Raw genomic sequence first — 19,500 nt, forward strand, 5'->3', positions numbered from 1 at the left:
AATACTGTTCCGCCCCCCCCCCCATACTCAAATAACATATTTGTTTCTCAGAATATGCCATTCTTTCCCAACCAGTGGGATCCTGTGCTTATGTGAGATTCCTCTCCCTGCCATGTTGCGATTTAGCACCTGCACAGCCAACTGGCTAACTAACTAACTCCCTGCGCAGAGGAGTCCATTGCCAATCTCACACGGTAGCCAGTCTTCAGTCTTTGGAATCTCAAAGACGGCAGTGGATGGCTGTTAGCTATAACAGCTAAACTGAACCTCCCTGTATAGCAGTGACATATTTTTGAATACCAGAGACTGGGTATGGAAGCCCTGCTTGTGAGAACCCAGCAGCTCTAAACAGAACACGGGGCTAGGTAAGTCTTAGTCCAACCTGCCATACATTCTGTCATGCAGATGTTGTGGACTACAGTTCCCATAATCCCCCGTCACCATGGGGATGATGGGATTTGCAGTCTACAAGATCTGGAGGGCACCACATTCCCTGCTCTAGTTCAATGTGATGTTTCAGCTGAGCTCCTTGAGTCTATCTCTGTGGAGTCTGGGGCCAGAAATCAGAATGCATTTCTGCTTGCCCAATGGAACGAGCTCCCCTTTCCTCCACTTGAGCACTATTCTGGTGCTTCTCCCAGATTTGGGGGGGGCATGGAGGGGGCGGAGAAGGGGAAAAGGCCCATTCACTCTAGTAGAAGTCTTTGTGCTGGCTTCTGTTGGCAGACCTGGCTAGATGACTCCAGGCCCACGTATTCCATCTGTCGTCGCTAGAATCAGGGACGAGACATCAGCCCTTCATTTGCCCTTACAGACAACGAAAGATTCCCCCCCCATGTGTTTCAATCAGACATTTGAAAAATCCATTGTGTACATGATAATCCACTACTGCTTCCTTCTATCTACCCCAAAGCCCCCAAAACCTATCATTGGGCAATGGTACAATGTTTCCAGTCCCGAGGGAGTGGGGCCAGTTTCATGCTGGGAACTCAAGAATTTGTAATCCCTGTCCCCGTTCCCCATGGAAAAGATACACCATCAAGGACTGGGGGAGTTCAGACAAGACCTTTCAACTCAGCCCTACTCTGAACTCACCGTCCTAACCTTCGAAGTACAATATGTGGCACGCTGAGCTCAGAGGCAGAGGTAGTAGAAGGCAAGGGACACGACCACTTCAGACCTTTTGAGCTCTCTTCCACCTAAGAAGCTCAGGGCACAAAGAATGATAGCAATTCGGGGGAGAAAGGTGGCACCACAGTGCTTTCCCTGCAACTCTGCTGGATCAGGCCCAAGGGCCATCTTGTCCGACATCCTGCTCTCACCATAGCCAGGGAAGCCTGCAAGCAGGACATGAGCACAACAGCATCCTGGCCACCTCTGATTCCCAGCAATGGGCATCCAGAGACACACTGCCCATGACACCAGAGATGGATCATAGTCATTGTGGCCAGTAGCCATTCATAGCCAGATTTCTATGGAATAGCCATATCCTTCCTGTTTTCCCCTTGCAGGGAGTTGTGTTTCATAGGAGAGCAGTCCGAGATAACACAGAATCGTAGAGTTGGAAGGGATCCTGAGAACCATCTGGTCAAACCCCCTGAAATGCAGGAATACACAGCTGTCCCATATGGGGATCGAACTTCCAACCTTGGTGTTATGAGCTCTAACCAGCTGAGCTATCCATCCCCACCTGCAGTCTAAATACATACAACCCATTCTACCACATCAGGACTCTATGGAATCTTGCCTTATGCCAGGTCAGACTATTTGTCCATTTTGGGCCAGTATCGCCTGCTCTGAGTGAGGCCAGCTCTTTAGGGGGTCTCAGAGAGAAGTCTTTGCCATCAACTGCTGCTTTTAGAAAAAAGAAAAAGAAACTTTGAGGACTGAACTCATCAGGGCCGGCTGCCTGCAGCTCATTCTGTTAACCACTCTTCCCGGCATGTGTGGATTGAGGCACTGCAGGCAAGGACTTTTGCACACCACGTTGCTCGTTCTCTTTCCACAAGGAAAACATACCCTAGAAAGGCCCCCTAAACTTCCCAGTACCCCGAGGTGGGGGGAGGAGAGTCATATTGGCTGTAAGGAGAGGCAAGTATATACATGCATAATGCATTCCATTTGTAATCCAAGAAGCACACACACACACACACACACACACACACACACACACACAAATAATAATTCCAGTGCACCCACATTCTATAAAAAAACCTGTGGAAAATAATAATAATTAATAAATGTATTTATTGCATTGTACAGAAATATAATTAATATTTCCATTAGAGAAGATTTAAAGAAAGAAGGGGTATATGTGTATGGAAAGTAACTCAGAGGAAATATCACATATCTGCCCTGGTTGAAACAATTAGTTTTGCTTTGCCTGAGATCTAAAACATAAAGGACGTGGGATCGCTGTTGACTGGCTGTGTCAATCTATAAAGTTGCTTTGATCCCTTTCAGCACAGAAAATGACTAACAGAGACTGGAAAAGTGACCTCACAGCACTGCAGAGCAAGCTCTCCCCACACAAGTGAGCACAGTCATAAAGAACTATTGATCTGAAGCAGCCTAATAAAGATTAAGAGATAGCAGGCCATCGCATAGAGGCCTGATTCAGCAGGCGTTGTCTGTCCACCAGACCAAACCCGACGGAACCAATGCCTCATTCTTGACCCTGTTGCCACAGCAAGGCCTAAGGTGACATGAGAATCTGTCTTCTCTCTTCTCTCTCTCTCTCTCTCTCTCTCTCTCTCTGTGTGTGTGTGTGTGTGTGTGTGTCACCATCATGATCTGCCCAATATTCTGGAGGTGTGTGTCTGCCCACAATATTGGGCAGATCATGATGGTGCCAATTATTGCAGACCCTCCAAGTGTCCCTGTTTTCCAGGAACATCCCTGATTTAGAAAAGGCATCCCGGTTTCTGGTTTGATCCCAGAATGTCCCCCTTTTCCTTAGGATGTCCCTATTTTTATTGGAAAAATGCTGGAGGGTATGGAGTTATCCGACCCCTGAGCCATCCTGCACAGGGAAGGTTTTTTTAAATGTTTAATGTTTGATTATGGTTTTTTATATATGTTGGAAGCTGCCTAGAGTGGCTGGGGCAACCCAGTAAGATTTGTGGGGTATAAATAGTAAAATTATCATTATGAAATGGGACGTCCCTATTTTCATTGGAGAAATGTTGGAGGGTATGGTATTGCTATGTATTAATATATATTTTTTAAGTATACTCATGGCTCTGTTTCCAGGCCAGCATCAGTTTGGGCATTCCAAATGGACTGGTTGTTTTGTGCATCTGCTATTGAAAAATTCTGTGCAGGGCTGATGTGGTTCACACCACATCTCATTGTCAGTCATCTCTTGCATTTGGCTTCCTGAGGATCACAAAAAAGTCTGCTGCACACCATGGAGTGTGGGCGGAAGTCTTGCACTTTCCCAATTCCTCGCAATTCCGTTGTCATCATCAGAATTTCTTTTCCTTCTTTCATGTGTTGACCTAGTTTGCACATGACAGTAAGCCGCAGTCTGACTTCCAATGACTGCATGAATGTGGCAGCTCTAAAAGGGGAGCTTCTGACTGTTTTATGATCATCACAAAATGGCAGCGAAGGGCTTGTCCACACCTTCGTTTGAGTGAGTGGGGAAGTGCCCCCGTTTCACAAGTATCTGGAGGACTTGGGGGTTCCTTGGAGGAATGGCATTTTCACATACAAATTATAAGTAAATAATGAACTGGGAATTAAAATCTAGGTTACCTGAAAGTTAACTCTTTCAAAACCAGTAGGTGATGTCCAATGCTAAATCCCACCAAGAATGGACTTAAGTCCATTGATTCATTGGGACTACTCTAAGTATGACCTAGTTGGATATCACCAAACAGAACTCACTGCAGAGAAAACAAGCTTCGGATGAGAATGTTAAAGGGAAATCCACTGTTAATTCTCTTTCGAAAATCTAGGAGGTGGGACAAATATTGTTTTCTGACATACAAGAGCCCTCATCTGTGCAAGTTAGGTGGGAGTCAGGACAGGTACGGGGATTTCTGCACTGACTTAGTGATGCAAGTCTCCCTCTGTCACCACCAGCTGGCTCAGCCAGCAGAAGCAAGCAAAGGGGTGTCTCCATTCAATCCAAATGCCTTCATGGGGTGTGTAGAGGTCATCCCTATTATTATTATTATTATTATTATTATTATTATTATTATTATTATTATTTTATTTGTACCCCGCCCATCTGGCTGGGTCCCCCCAGCCACTCTGGGCGGCTTCCAACAAATATTAAATACATTAAAATGTCACTATTATTATTATCCCTAGTCACTGCACCAGATTTAAACCCGCTGTCATGATGTTGTCAGTGGCTCCTGGCTGGTTGCTAGGAAATTATAAAGACAAGAAGTTTCTTTTATTTCATTCTTTGCAGAGAGAGGCTATAGAACCCGGCCTCTTGGATAATGGCATAGACCTGAGTGAATCTCCACCCACCCCCCGTCTCTCCCACTTCCTCATTTGTCATTCTTATCACCTCCTCTGTGGGTGTTGCTACGTGCCCTCTGTCTTTGAGTTCTTTGCTCTCCTACTTTTAAGGCTCGCCGGGTTCTGGGAGCTGGAGGGTCTGGAATGCTTTCTAATGACAACGTGTCAGCCAGGTGTTGCTCTGGCTTTCCCATGATTTCTCAGCTTTCCCCTTCATCTGCCTCTGAGCTGCAACTTCCCTCAAACCCTGGTTGTAAATCTATGCTGTCTTCCTCTTCATCCTCCCTGGAAGGGTCAGCCTGGGGAGGTGGTCTCCACCATTCCTCCTCTGCCCAGTCCCTGACACCCACCCTAGTTCGCTGGGGGTTCTTCTAGCCCTTTGGAGCAAAATTAGGGGCGATGTGGGGTGAGGTTGGGGAAGGAGGAGGAAGAGTAAAAGGAAGGGAAGTTCTGTTGGATTCATAGAAGTCATACTGCACACACAGTAATTTGGTTGGATACAACTCAGTAATACTCCCAACAATACATAGCTGTGACTCCTGCATTGCAGGGCATTGCACTACTAGATGATCCTTGGGGTCCCTTCCACTGCTACAGTTCTAGGATTCCACTATTTCCATATTGCTTATGGATGGTTTTGTTTTGTTTCTAAAGAGCAAAGTAAGATAAGTTGCACTTGAATGTGCTTGATTATATTGAAACGATTTGCTATTAATTCCAGTTATTGCTTTCTCCAGCGGTTAATGTTTGTTTTGGCATTAAATTCCTTTTGCTTTTGTTGTGACTTGGGTTTTACGCTTCGGATGAATCTGCTAGTTTTCATTCTCATGCCCTCAAAGAGATACGTGTCCATATGAAAAGGTGTTTAAGATGTTTGTTAAAAAGAGGGGAGGGGGAGGCAGCAAAATCAACCAACAGCTTCAGCGTAACAGCCAAAAATTGCAGGTGATTGCAAAAGGTTATTGACGGAAGAGCACTTGCCTTGGTACACAAGCCTCTTCACAATCTGATGTGACTCAGCTCGAGCCAGACGTAGTTGTTTCTGTTTTCGTAAAGCTCTTTTGCGTTCAGTCGGCAACTAGATGTGATTAACACTAACCTCTCGTGTTAAGGTTGCCCAATACAACAGCTAATCTGGTTAATGCAGTTGTTTCCAAGTTAACCCATGCTATGTAAATATGACACAATAATTGCATTCAGAAGGCTTTTGTAAAACCAGTTTTATCACAGAAATACAAATAGCAAAAGGGAAGTGATTGAGCAGGATGGAGAAGCAGAATGTCATATAGCAATTCAGTTTTGGATGTGTGAACTCTGGCCAGCCAACAATTTATTTTTCTTAAAGCACAACAGTCCCAACCATGTCTCTCTCTGTGTGTGTGGACGAATGCGCTCTTGCAGAGAGAGGGGCAAGCACTGGGCTTTTCTAACAATATTACTGACTCCTGTTCCACATCCAGATATGGCAGGCCCCTCCAGAATATTGTTTCTCACCTCTGTATACAGTATGATCACTCTGATTCCTTTTTAGCTCCCCGTTTTTAGACATTCAATCTTCTTCCATGTCTGAGATGGCGTTCAAATTAAAGCGTGTCAATTTGGCATTCATTTAGCCTAAGGAAGATGCATGACAGCCGCAAAGTGCAGAATCCCCACTAAAATATTACGCCTTAAATATTACCTTCCCTGTGCAGGGCTGCATATTAGCTGATATAGGTAATCAATGTGAGGCTGACATATATGCATCACCAAGGTAGGCTTCTGCTGTGCTAAGCTTGATCTCTGTTTAGGTAAGCAAAAGGAGTTCAGAAAACGGGAGCTTTGCTTTCGATAGGCTTCCCCCTCCCCTATGGAGAACAAGGTAATGGTTCAGTCCTGTGGTATGGACAGGGCATAGGTTTCCATTGCAAAATGTGATTTCAAACCCCCTCTCTTTGTTCTAAATTTTAGCATGCAGCATCTTGAGGAAACAAAATTACTTTTTTGTAATCAGCTCTCTGCATGAAACATTCATTTACTCATCCCCTGCATGGCTCCGGGACTTACGTTATTCATTAGTTTTTAATAAAGTTTCCATCGGAAAATGTTACATTTGCTGCACATTCCATTGTCTATAACGGCAGTTTCCAATATTATACTGGAACGCTAGTGGGCATCCCTATTCACGCGAACAGCGTAATTTGTGAAGCAGAGTTCCTAATCACATGAAGGTCTCTTAGAAGAAGAAGAAGAAGAAGAAGAAGAAGAAGAAGAAGAAGAAGAGGAGGAGTTTGGATTTGATTTCCCGCTTTTAACTACCCGAAGGAGTCTCAAAGCGGCTAACATTCTCCTTTCCATTCCTCCCCCACAACAAAAACTCTGTGAGGTGAGTGCGGCTGAGACACTTCAAAGATGTGTGACTAGCCCAAGGTCACCCAGCAGCTGCATGTGGAGGAGCGGAGACCCGAACCCGGTTCCCCAGATTACAAGTCTACCACTCTTAACCACTACACCACACTGGTGCTGACTGTCACAGTGACCATCTTTCGGTGGGCCAACATACACTTTACAGTGGTAGGTGTAGTTGATGCATTTGATCCAGTGTTATCTACCAACACATCTCCAGTCACTTGGGGTCAGAAAATGAAGCCTGTGTGTCTAGATTCTCATACCCCGCAACTGTCCTGGGAAAAAATTGAGACACCCTGTTTCCCCCCCACGAGAGCACGTTGGCTATTTGGCTGCCGTGATCTCATGCAATTTCGTGCCAAGATCTCGCCCAGAATAAAAGCACTTTTTCAGGGCCGCAATCTCACTCAGCACCCCAAAATGTGCATTTTGGGGGGCTTTTGCAGCATAGCCCTGAAAAGTGCATCTTTTCGACTCCGTTATTTCCTGTGGTTCATGTGACTTTCATGGGAGCATGGATGGGAAAAAATGAGTCCCAGTATTGAGGGTGTGGATTCTGTGGTGTGTACAAGAGAATGAGAGAGAAAGGTGGTGCACACATGCGTGTGTGTGTGTGTTTGTGTGTGTGTGTGTGTGTGTGTGAGAGAGAGAGAGAGAGAGAGAGAGAGATAGACAGACAGACAGACAGACAGACCATAGTGTTTCTGCATGTACATAAATGTATGTGTGTGAGTGTGGGGCTTCACTCACTTTGGTCCCATCTGTCTTTTGGCCACACTCACCTTCAGCAAGCAACCTCTGGAGGATTTTCTATAGGCCAGGCTTCCTCAAACTCAGCCCTCCAGATGTTTTTGGCCTACAACTCCCATGATCCCTAACTAGCAGGACCAGTGATCAGGGATGATGGGAATTGCAGTCTCAAAACATCTGGAGGTCCAAGTTTGAGGAAGCCTGCTATAGGCCAACACAACCCTTCAGCAGAAAAGAGTGTGAAATAAATTAGCCAGAAGGCCTTACCGTCAGTGTCTAGCACCTCCGGCTTAAAGGCTGAGGCAGAAGGTGAGTACATCCTCTGTCAAGACCCAGAAGAGACAAATCACCCTCCAGCTGAAAATCTTTCACTACCCTTGGAGTTTAGGGTCGCAGCCTAAGAGCCCAAGATCATCAGCCCAAGATATCTGAGTGATTGTTTCCCTACTGTGCTTCTTTGCATAGGACCTAAAATACTCTTGCAAAGAACAAAAAAGACAGCTCCCTGCCATAAAGGGTTATAGACCAGGGGTAGGCAACTTAAGGCCCGGGAGCCGGCTCCAGCCCAATCACCTTCTAAATCTGGCCTGCGGATGATCCAGGAATCAACGTGTTTTTACATGAGTAGAATGTGTCCTTTTATTTAAAATCATAGCTGTCAACTTTTCCCCTTTTTTAAGGGAAATTCCCTTATTCCGAATAGTATTCCTCGCAAGAAAAGGGAAAAGTTGACAGCTATGTTTAAAATGCATCTCTGGGTTATTTGTGGGGCATAGGAATTCGTTCATTTTTTTCCTTCAAAATATAGTCTGGCCCACCACATGGTCTGAGGGACGGTGGACTGGTCCACGGCTAAAAAGGTTGCTGACTCCTGTTATAGACCAATAGATAGAGTCCGAGGAATGTGGGATGGTGAGGGAAGTTGAGGAAGACAAAATGAAGATAGATAATGACCAGATGAAATCGGCAATGCAGGTGTAGAATGGGGTGAAGTCAAATCTAGCCAGGTGACTACAAATGAGGTTGTATCAATATGATCCCCCCCTCTCACCCCCAAAATGGTCTGGAGACAGAGGCAGGGTGCTTTTGACCCAAACCAAGAAGATGGGCCAGGAGGGAACAATTTGTTTCCAAGTACAGTGGTGCTCCGCTAGACGAAAATAATTCGTTCTACGAGTGTCTTCGTAGAGCGAATTTTTTGTCTAGCGAAGCGGCAATGGAGCGCGGAGGTTTTCGCGCAAAAAAAAAATCATCTTGCGAGGCAGCCCCATAGACTTTTTCATCTTGCGGGGCAGCCTTCCGCTAGCGAATGCCTTTCGTCTAGCGAGTTTTTCGTCTAGCGAGGCATTCGTCTAGCGGGGCACCACTGTACTGCAATAAATCTGTGCCACACGTGACTGCTCTCCTTTTTCGTTCTAGGCATTTTGAGAATGCTGTTCCTGGTTGAATTCAAGTTCTTACTCCATATACAGCACTCAAGCAATTGTGTGCTCAGAGAAGGGCTGTTGTGTTCATTCTGATATCTGCATGGCGCCTTTGCTTCAGCTCAGCAGCAAGAGACCACGTCCTCATGTCCCCCTCCTGATTGAAACTGAATGTTGAAAATATGTGAGAGAGGGCCTGCAGAGAAGGCCTGGGATCCCACAATTCTGTCACAGGCAGGAAAATCCCAGCTGCAGCTGCAGGAGGAGAACAATTTGTCCAATCATCAGCTCAAGCAGGAGGTCACTGCTGATTGGGGCTGCACCTATTATTATGTACTTAAGAGGCTTCTGCGGCAACAAAGAGCCATACAGAGGGAAGAAGGAGATGGCAGAGGCACCTGCTGGCCTCACCTTGGCCTGCTGGAGGCTCATTGGTTTCCTCTCCACTAAAATCCTTGCAATGAAAAGGACTCATTTGTGAGGAATGTGAAAACCATGTCCCTTGCTGTATATAAAAAAACAAAACAAAACAAAACACCCCACCAGTTCAGGGCAATCATCAAAATACCTATTTTGATCCAGTTTTTTTTTTAATAGAAAAGTACAAGTGGATATTAGCATAATGCCACAAAGGATGTTACTTCCATAGTGATGTGCTGCATGTCTGCAGATAACCTGACGGTCCAGGAATCAGCGTGTTTTTACATGAGTAGAATGTGTCCTTTTATTTAAAATGCATCTCTGGGTTATTTGTGGAGCATAGGAATTCGTTCTCCCCTCCCCCCCAAAAAAATATAGTCTGGCCCCCCACAAGGTCTGAGGGACAGTGGACCAGCCCCCTGCTGAAAAAGTTTGCTGACCCCTGTCCTAGATGCAAGATCAGCAATTATGTCTTCATCTTTCCAAACCCAGAAACACAACACACAGGGCTCTTCTTCTAACTCTCTCGCCGAAATAAAGATGCATCTGCTGCTGCTTCAACATTCCAGAGAGGCTCAGAATCCACAGAGTCTTTCATTCATAGTGGACTCTTTGGGAAGAAGAATAGCTTCACAGTTTCAACAATGGATCGGTGAAGTGTTTCTGTTTATTCTAACAAGCCGCCGAGCCAGCTGGAATCCTTCCAACTGGAATGATGTTTCTGTGACAGTTAGATAATAACTGGGCATTCAGTGAGTGGTGTAAGAACATTCAGTGAGTGGTGTAAGAGCCTGTTGGATCAGGCCCGTGGGTCATCTAGTCCAGCATCCTGTTCTCACAATGGCATAGCCAGTTACAGGTAGGTAGCCGTGTTGGTCTGCCATAGTCAAAACAAAATAAAATAAATAATTCCTTCCAGTAGCACCTTAGAGACCAACTAAGTTTGTTCTTGGTATGAGCTTTCGTGTGCATGCACACTTCTTCAGATATTCTGGCGTAACCAGAAGCTCAAAAGTAGGACCAGACCACAACTTCACTCTATCCACTTGTGACTGCCAGCAACAGGTGTTCAAAGTGAGATTATGTGTGAAAAGGATGGAGATGAGATGGTAATTAACCAGAGTTGAGGAAACTCTTAAAGATCAAGCTCATGGGTGGAGATACTATTGTCCTCAAGATGTTGTTGAACTCCAACTCCCATCAGCCACCCCTAGCCAGCATGGGCAGTTGGAGTCCATCAACATCTCAAGGGTCATGTGTTCCTCATCTATGAGCTTGTATATCTTCTCAGGTCCAAAAAGCTTTTCCATTAGAGACCTTAACATATTCTCTGTGAATGACTTTGCAGGCACCACACAATTTAGCATTAACACTTGGAGTAATGCATACTCCTCAGATTGGGGTGGATAGTCCTTGGGAATTTTCCCACCCAAATATCTGAGGAGATATTTGGGGCCAGCGCAGCCCAGTGTCCACTACACTACACAGACAATCAAATGTGCAGCCATTACTTTCTTAGTATGCACCCACAGCATATTGTAAGACAATGTTTCCTTGATCTCATTCACTTTGCAGTCAATCAGGAAACTGAAGACTGACTGTTAGCATATGTGCAGAACAGAATAATTGTTTCAAGGGGTCCCTTGCTAAAGCACGCCATGAACCTTCACTTCAGAAATCAAAAAGGCTTTGATCCAGCAATACCCACATTCAGAAAGATGCTTCATGCAACAAGTATTACATGTGCAAAATGGCCTGGGCAAACTCCTGCCTTACGAGAGGGCATAATGGGCAGTTACTCTGCACTGACAATGTGTGGAAATGGAAACAGCCCCTAGGAGTTGGTTCCTATGTTCCATTGATTGGAAGACAGAGCAGTGAGTCTGATCATATTTTACACAGGGAGATCCTGTACGATTTCTTGCCTGGATTGGACTTGCTCCTTTTCCTAAAGAGGTTTGCTTCTTTTTCTTTCTTTTTTTGCCAAATAACACTGTCATTCTCACAGCCTGTGCCATTGACAGCACAATCTTACACTCAGAAATAATTCCTAGCGAGTTCAATGACTTGCTCCCAGGAAAATGTAGTCTCTGTCTCTCTGTCTGGCTGTTGTTTGTCTCTTGCACTCACTCACACATAATTTTTCAAAAGGCAAATAATCTTGTTTCTCTCTCTTTAATAAATAAATAAATAAATAAATACAGGCACATAAACAGTTTTGCTCCTCCTCCAATGTCTTCCAAGAATGGATCTCAGCCTTGAAAATGTTAAGCCTGATACACAAACAGTTCCAAAAAAGAGATGTGAGAGACTGTAAAATGTTCAAACTGTTATTAATATGTATACATTTCCAAGCATCAACATGGAATTATAACTTCCACAAAGTTTTATTTTCCACTAGCTCTTTGAGGAATTATTGTAACAAGAGTACCTGACTTTAGAACATGACAATAAACTTCATGGCTCTGTGCACACTATATGTTTCTATCTTTTACAATGTAACTTGGAACTGGAAGCTCCAATTATTCAGAACTGGAAAGGCTATAAACTAACTGATGAAATAGTAACTAAAAATATGTGTCCTTGTTTCAGGGCCCCTTGTTAGAGAGGGGAACTTTTAAGAATACTATGAAAAGAATCTGGGGCAAAAACCCAAAACTTTAATCCTCTTCAGGTCCCATAGTTGGCAGAGTGAACAAAAGCAAAGGGCACAGCAGACTGCTTTTTTCACCTTTTAGTTCTGCTAAACCAGTAACATGACTGGAAACGAGCTAAACAGAAAGGCTAAAGTCCCCGTCCCCCCACCACCTTCACTACTCCTGTTTTCATTGGCAATTTTCTCACGTGTTCTCTCTCTCTCCCTCCCTCCCTCCCTCCCCTTCTCTCTAATCCTATTTGTCTAATTCGCACAAGCCATTGGAGAGAAAATAGCATAAATTCTGCCAATAACATGTTGAAACTATGCAATTTACCCTGAAGTAAAAGTAGAATCTCTCTCTGTCCACACCTGTTTTTTACCTCATCACCAAATGGTGGGTTTCAGTTTGAATACCTTCCTATCACACTGCGGACCCATTTCCCCCTATCATAGCTGTCAACTTTTCCCATTTTTTAAGGGAAATTCCCTTATTCCGAATAGGATTCCTTGCAAGAAAAGGGAAAAGTTGACAGCTATGCCCCCTATTCAACACTAGACTGCACACAATAATTAAACCTTGGGGGCTTGGAGGTTTTTTGGATGAAAGCATAAAGAAATGCAATGTGCAGGCCTCTCACCTCTAACCCACATCTTGCTGTGAGGGTTTTCTTTAGTTATACATGGTTTCACAGGTAAACATGCTTAGGGGTTGGGAAATGACTGGAGGGAACTGAATTAGCACCTTCAATGTTGCTTGTAATGGGTCCCGTTTGCCTAATGAGTGCAGCATTATTATATTAAAAAGTGCGGCAAAATCAGCTTGGGACCACTTTACTAGTTAAAGGAGAAGCTCCTTTCCTAGCAATGCTCAAATTCTGCCATGATGATGTGGCCCATAATTACAGAAAGAAAAACGAAGATTTCAGCCAGATGACTGGTTTTTGGACTTGTGGTTCACACTTTGTCTCTACGTAATTTCAAATGGAGGGCACAAGGAGAAGGGGACGACAGAGGATGAGATGGTTGGACAGTGTCCTCGAAGCTACTAACATGAGTTTGGCCAAACTGCGAGAGGCAGTGAAGGATAGGCGTGCCTGGTGTGCTCTGGTCCATGGGGTCACGAAGAGTCGGACACGACTGAACGACTGAACAACAACAACAATTTCAAATCTGATGGAGGAACCAAAACTGTTTTAATCAGAAAAACAGCCCAATTTCCAGTTGACCTGGTTTGACCAATGTTGAGGAAGAAAGCCCTCACCAATCCTACATACTGGTTGCTCTAGAATATTAGGCTATTTCAAACTTGACTTCTAAGGCATGCAGCTATTCAATCTGGATTGTATAACTATGGCTGTTCGAAGGGGGACCCTAAAATTTTCAGCAGAGAATATTCTCCTGAAGCATATACTTACTACAGTGGTACCTCGGGTTATTCGTTCTGGAGGTCCGTTCTTAACCTGAAATTGTTCTTAACCTGAGATACCACTTTACCTAATGGGGCCTCCCACTGCCGCCACGCCGCCACTGTGTGATTTCTGTTCTCATCCTGAAGCACAGTTCTTAACCTGAAGCGTTATTTCTGGGTTAGCAGAGTATGTAACCTGAAGCGTATGTAACCTTAGGTACCACTGTATATTGAAGTTAACAATGGGACAACAAAAATGGATTTTGCATGCTCTAAGGATAGCCAAGAGGCTGATATTGATGAACTGGACTATAGCTCCCGACATCGCTGACTTTGTCTGTGTTGTCTGCAACTGCAATGCAGGGAGTTGTAGTTCAGCAACATCTGAAGGGCCACTGATAGTGGCTGAGCTGTGAATTGGGAAATCCCTGGTTTGAATCTCGCCTCTGAAGGAGCGTCTCCACCCCCACTGCGATATCTGAAGTGCTACGCAGGTTCCCCATATCTGTTTTCAAGACTTTGAATTGGTACGCAGTGTAATTCGGTCAGAACAGATTGAACAGTTGCATGCCTTGGATGTTAAGTTTGAAATAGCTTGCCTTCCTGAAGCATATGTTTATAAGGTGTTCTATACTTACTAAATTTGGGGATAAAGTGGCAATTCCAAGAACTCACTCTGTGCCCCCTCTCTTTCTCTCCCTCACACACTCCATGGGGGGAGAGAATAACAATGCTAATGCTAACTTACCTTGCTGTAAGGATTACACCTAGATGATGGATGCGGAAGAGCTTTGAATACTTGAAAGCACAATGCAAATGTTAAGTGTCATGTCAACCAAGATGCCTTTCAATGGCAGCAGTTCACACTTCCAGTAAAGAGCCAGCAACAAGCGACCAACATTATAGGTATGAATATGGCTGAATTCCAACAAGATCTCTGTTTTTAGTAAGCCACCAAACCAAACATCAGTGAATCACACTAAGGATGCAGTTCAGGGTCAGGTTTTCCTTCACATGTGTACTGTTTATAAGACAAATTTCCCCACCCTGAGGGGTGGTATTTTAAAATACTAGTGTGCATGTATTATGTGAGATGACAGACAGACAGATATCTATAAAATATGTATATGGCACATTTACATGTGAAACATGTAAAAGAAAAAGAGAACAGTGAAAACTGTAAATCTGGATTAAATTGAGAAAAATATGGATGACATTTTGATGAGCACTTTCTTTATTACATTTATTGTCCACCTTTCCTCCTAAGAGCTCAAGATGACGGTTCTTGCCCCCCACCTCCAATCCCCACAACAACCTAAGAAGCAGTGACTAGCCGAAGGCCACCCAGTGGCTGAATGGGGATTGGAATTCTGGTCTCCTGGGTCCTGGGCCTCACTCTGACAACTACACACTACGCCACACTGCCCTGTGGAAAAGCATGTATACATAAGCAGCCAGTCCTGGTGATACTGCAATTAAACTGTTAATACATTTGCAAAGCTAAGCAGGATCTGGTATGGTTTTAAATTGGATGGGAGACTGTATGTTGAGATTCCTGCATTGTAGAGGATTGGACTTGATGACCCTCAGGGACCCTCATAGTCCCTTCCAGCTCTACAATTCTATGAAATTTTTTAGCACTGAGTTCCCCAAAAGGTGTCATGTGGGAACAGCATCCATCCTGCCTGATGAAGAGCCAGAGTTTTGTGACAATTAAATTGGTCCCAAAAAAACATTGTCTAACTGCAGAATTACTTCTGTGTGTTAAGTGTGACTTACATGGAAGTAAGTGAGACTGTAATCAGGGTCAGACTGTCATCCTACACACACTTGCTTCGAAAATATATTTCACTGGTGATGGGGCTTCCTAGTAAACATGGACAGGGTTAGATATGCAAGGGGTTTGAATGAGCCCAACAGATTGTTTGTTTATTCATGTACCGTATTTTTCGCTCCATAAGACGCACTTTTTTCCTCCTAAAAAGTAAGGGGAAATATCTGTGCGTCTTATGGGGCGAATGGTGGTCCCTGGAGCTGAATTGCCCAGGGGCCAAAAGAGGATCATGCTTTTTATTTTACAAAGAGAAAAGGGGGTGTTGAAAGGACCCCACTCAGCAGCTGATCAGCAAGAGATCGGGAGAGAGATAAGAGTCCCCGGCTCCCTTTCAGCCCCGCCCTCCTTTGTTGAATGTGCTGCAGAGGGAGGTTGTTTGTTTCCCCAGCGACATGTGACTGGTTGATTAGATTATCTGTCTGGAAACTGTAGAAAAGGCTCCCTTTCCTTTAGAAGCTGCAGAAATGTGAGTTGAACCCCATAAAAAACAGGGATTTCCTCTTTGCTTTTCCCCCTTTGCAAAAAAGCTGCAAAACTTTTAGCTGATCCTCAAAAAAACAGGCTTTTTCTCTTTGCAAAAAAAGCTGCAAAACTTTTAGCTGATCCTCAAAAAAAACCAGGGCTTTTCCCTTTGCAAAAAAAGCTGCAAAACTTTTAGCTGATCCTCAAAAGGGGGGGGGGGCTTTTAGAGGAGGAAAACCAGAAAAATATTTTGTTTTCTTGTTTCCTCCTGTAAAAACGAGGTGCGCCCTATGGTCTGGTGCGCCCTATGGAGCGAAAAATACGGTATTTATTACATTATTGATTTTTTTGTTTGTTAGGCATTTTGTGTTTTTTATATTGTGTTTTTAAGGGACCTGCAGGTATAGGGCAGTAGATGATGATGATAAAAAATCAATCCCACCTTTTCTCCAGTGTACTCAAAGTGGCATACAGAATTCTCTTTCTCCCCTCAAAACAACCCTTTGAGGTAGGTTAGGCTGAGAGACTGCAACTGGCATAGGGTCACCCAGTGAATTTCATGGCTGAGCAAAGATTTGAACCCTGGTCTCCCAGATCCTATTCCAACCCTCTAACCACTACACCACATGGGCTCTCTCCACCCCACCCTCTTTGAACAGCACTTCCTGTCTCTTCCTCCCCGCTTTCTTTCACACACACACACACACACACACATTAAGAACTGTCTGTGTGACACTCTCCACAGTTTCAAAGCAGTTAGTCACGTTCACAGCATCTGCCCATTCCAGAGAAAGAAGTTGCACGGTGCAATCTAATACATGACAACTCAGAAGCAAGCCACCCCTAAGTTTATTTACGTATCTGGAAGTTTATAATCCGGTCTTTCATAAAATATAAGGCGGCGGCTGACAGCAATGGAGACTGTATAGGTTTGTAGCCTCCTTGCACCCTTACCAGAGAGTAAACCCCAACTGGGGAGTAAGGCCTGATTTCCAAGTCAACCTGCATAGGATTCAGGCTGTAGATCCCTTTCAGACTCAGGCACCTCTCTTCATGGGAATGCCTAGTCCAGGGGTCCTTGCTTATCTCTCAAGAGGTATGTATTTAGTTCCTCTTGTTGACTGAAGTCATTGTTGCACAAAGGCATTCCAAAACACCAAATGGCTGCATTAAGTGGGTGTCAGCGGTGGCTGCTGATTGGGCGATGGGCAGTCACTTTTAGGGAGGGGGCAGGCAGGCAGGCCGGAGGTGAATGGGTAGTGGGACTGGTTGACAGAGTTTTCTTTTAAAGCCCCCCCAACTTCAAGCTTTATCTCCAGGCCCTCAGCTAATTTACCTCTCACCACCTGCTCTTCCACCCCAAGTGCCTTCTTATCTTAGGTAATCAGGATGCAGGAATTCCCCTCTCTATCCCTCTTTACAGCCTCTCTCTCTCAGCAGCTTTGCTATTTGAAATACATACTTGCTAGATAAAAGGGCTGCTGCCATCCCAGATTCAGGAAGTCAGCTTCAGGTCGGAAGCAAATATTCCAGTTACTTAACATCCCATATAGATGAACTCAATTACATCCTTCATCTCTCAAGATGTGAATTAAAGAAGGCTTGGCTTTGATCTGGAATTAAGCAAACCTTACTTTTAAATCAGCCTACCATGGGGTTTTATTAGGAGCCGTAATTAGAGGTTAACATAGCCAGGAATATGGCTCTGGGAAGCTTTAAAAATGCTGCGCCGGGTTGGGTTGGGACACAACTCCTGCGCTGCGCACACATACTTGACACTGAATTAAAGACCAGCTTCAGATCCAAAAGGCACAGGAAGGATATGCTGGAAGTATTTTCTCTTTTTTATTTTTTTATTTTTTTAAAAGAAAAGGTTTTATAGGAGAAAATGTTACACACCTTCATTCTCCATTGACTTAACTGCAGCCTATTTAGTTTAATGGGTCCTAAAAACAAATTAGAATAAAAAGTTAAAGGGAAATGGTTGCATACCAAAAATCTTAAAACAGATGTGCATTCTTAAAAAAAAACAAAAACAACCAAGAAATCCAAGTAGGCACCAGCAGACCTTTTTAGTATAAACGCTCTTCATATGTTGCCATGCAGAATGTAACGTCTGTATAACAACTTCTCAAATGTCCAGATTTCCCCTTACTCTCATACTGCAGAACAGATGTTGTCCTGCTTTTTATTACTTTAATTTATGAACCTTGCATATGCTGGGTTTTGAAACCAAAGCTATGGAGAGTTTCACTTTGACTTGGAGTCTTTCTAATATAACCTTACAGTGGTTCCCTCCGTCCTGACTTTAGTTGGATAGATCATTACGGGGGCTATGTCCCCCCCCCTCCCTGCCGCTATAAATATCGTATTTCTTACTAATAGGTTAAAATACAGATGATCCAAAAAGAGCCCTGCTTTGGAAAGGACCAACTTTAGAGACCCCAAAAAGGCACAGTTGCAGGAATATACGAAACCCATAGAAAAAAAAGGTGGGGGTGTTCTTGTTCAAATGATCTAATGAAACAAAATGCAATTAAAACTAACAAGGCAACAAAGTACCCCCTCATGGGGTTCATAAACACGCCTGTGGGAGCTCTGAATTAAGGATAAGAGACCAACGTGCCTCTAATTGTGTCTTGTTTAACTTGACCATTTAAACAGCCATTTCCACCCCCCTTCTTCCAGAGCGAATTAGTCCAGGGGCCAGCTCCTGTTTAACTTAACAGATACTGCTTCAGTCACAGAGAGTTTTCGGAGAATAAGGCAAGATATGCGAATCAATCGGCAGGTTTGCAGTGCTTTCCATTTATGCCTTTAAATTTTACAAGCCAAATTCTTTTGCGCTCCATGCTGGAAATACCTCATACGTTGCTTCAGGCAGCGTAATTGAAATCAACAACTCCAAAGGAAACAGCAAGGTACATTATGGGTCTGAACCTGCTTCTGAGTACAACATGCGCTCACTTTATGAATGGAACATATCCACATACCCTTCGTCCCCAGATGTTGTTCAGTGCGAGCTGAAGTGACGAATATGCACATTAACGAAGATCATTCTGCATTAGCTTTCACTTTTTCACAGTGGCGTTGTTTTCTCTCAAGGAGATCCGGGTGATGGATGTGGAGTTTGTCCCATTTTATAGGTTCGGTGGAGAGAGAGCAACTAGCCTAAGGTTGCTCAGTTAAGTTTTTTCACTGCGCGGCACCTCAAAATCCGATCTCTTCGCTCCAAGTCCAACACAGGATCCCCCACACCTCATGAATGGAAAATTGGATCTGGCTCAGGAAAGCTTGGGTCTAGGTCAAAGTGTTACTATTAGAATGCAGTGGTACCTTGCTTTACGAACTTAATCCATTCCGGAAGACCGTTCTTAAACCGAAACCGTTCTTAAACCGAGGCGTGCTTTCCCTAATGAGGCCTTCCGCTGCCGGTGTCCTTCCACCGTTCGGATTACGTTCTTAGACCGAGATAAAGTTCTCAAACCGGGACACTCCTTCCGGTTTTGCGGAGTTCGTAAACCGAATTGCTCGTAAACAGGACTGTTCTTAAACCGAGATACCACTGTATAAAACAACTTGGGACCAGTTTACCTGCGAGATTACCCCATATGTGCCCACTCGACTGTTTCACACGGTGGGACTGGCACTGTTACAAAGCCCACATAATACCCATTCTGCATTTATAAGAACTCAG

The sequence above is a fragment of the Lacerta agilis genome, chromosome 3, assembly GCF_009819535.1.
Source record: "Lacerta agilis isolate rLacAgi1 chromosome 3, rLacAgi1.pri, whole genome shotgun sequence".
Classification (NCBI taxonomy): Eukaryota; Metazoa; Chordata; class Lepidosauria; order Squamata; family Lacertidae; genus Lacerta; species Lacerta agilis.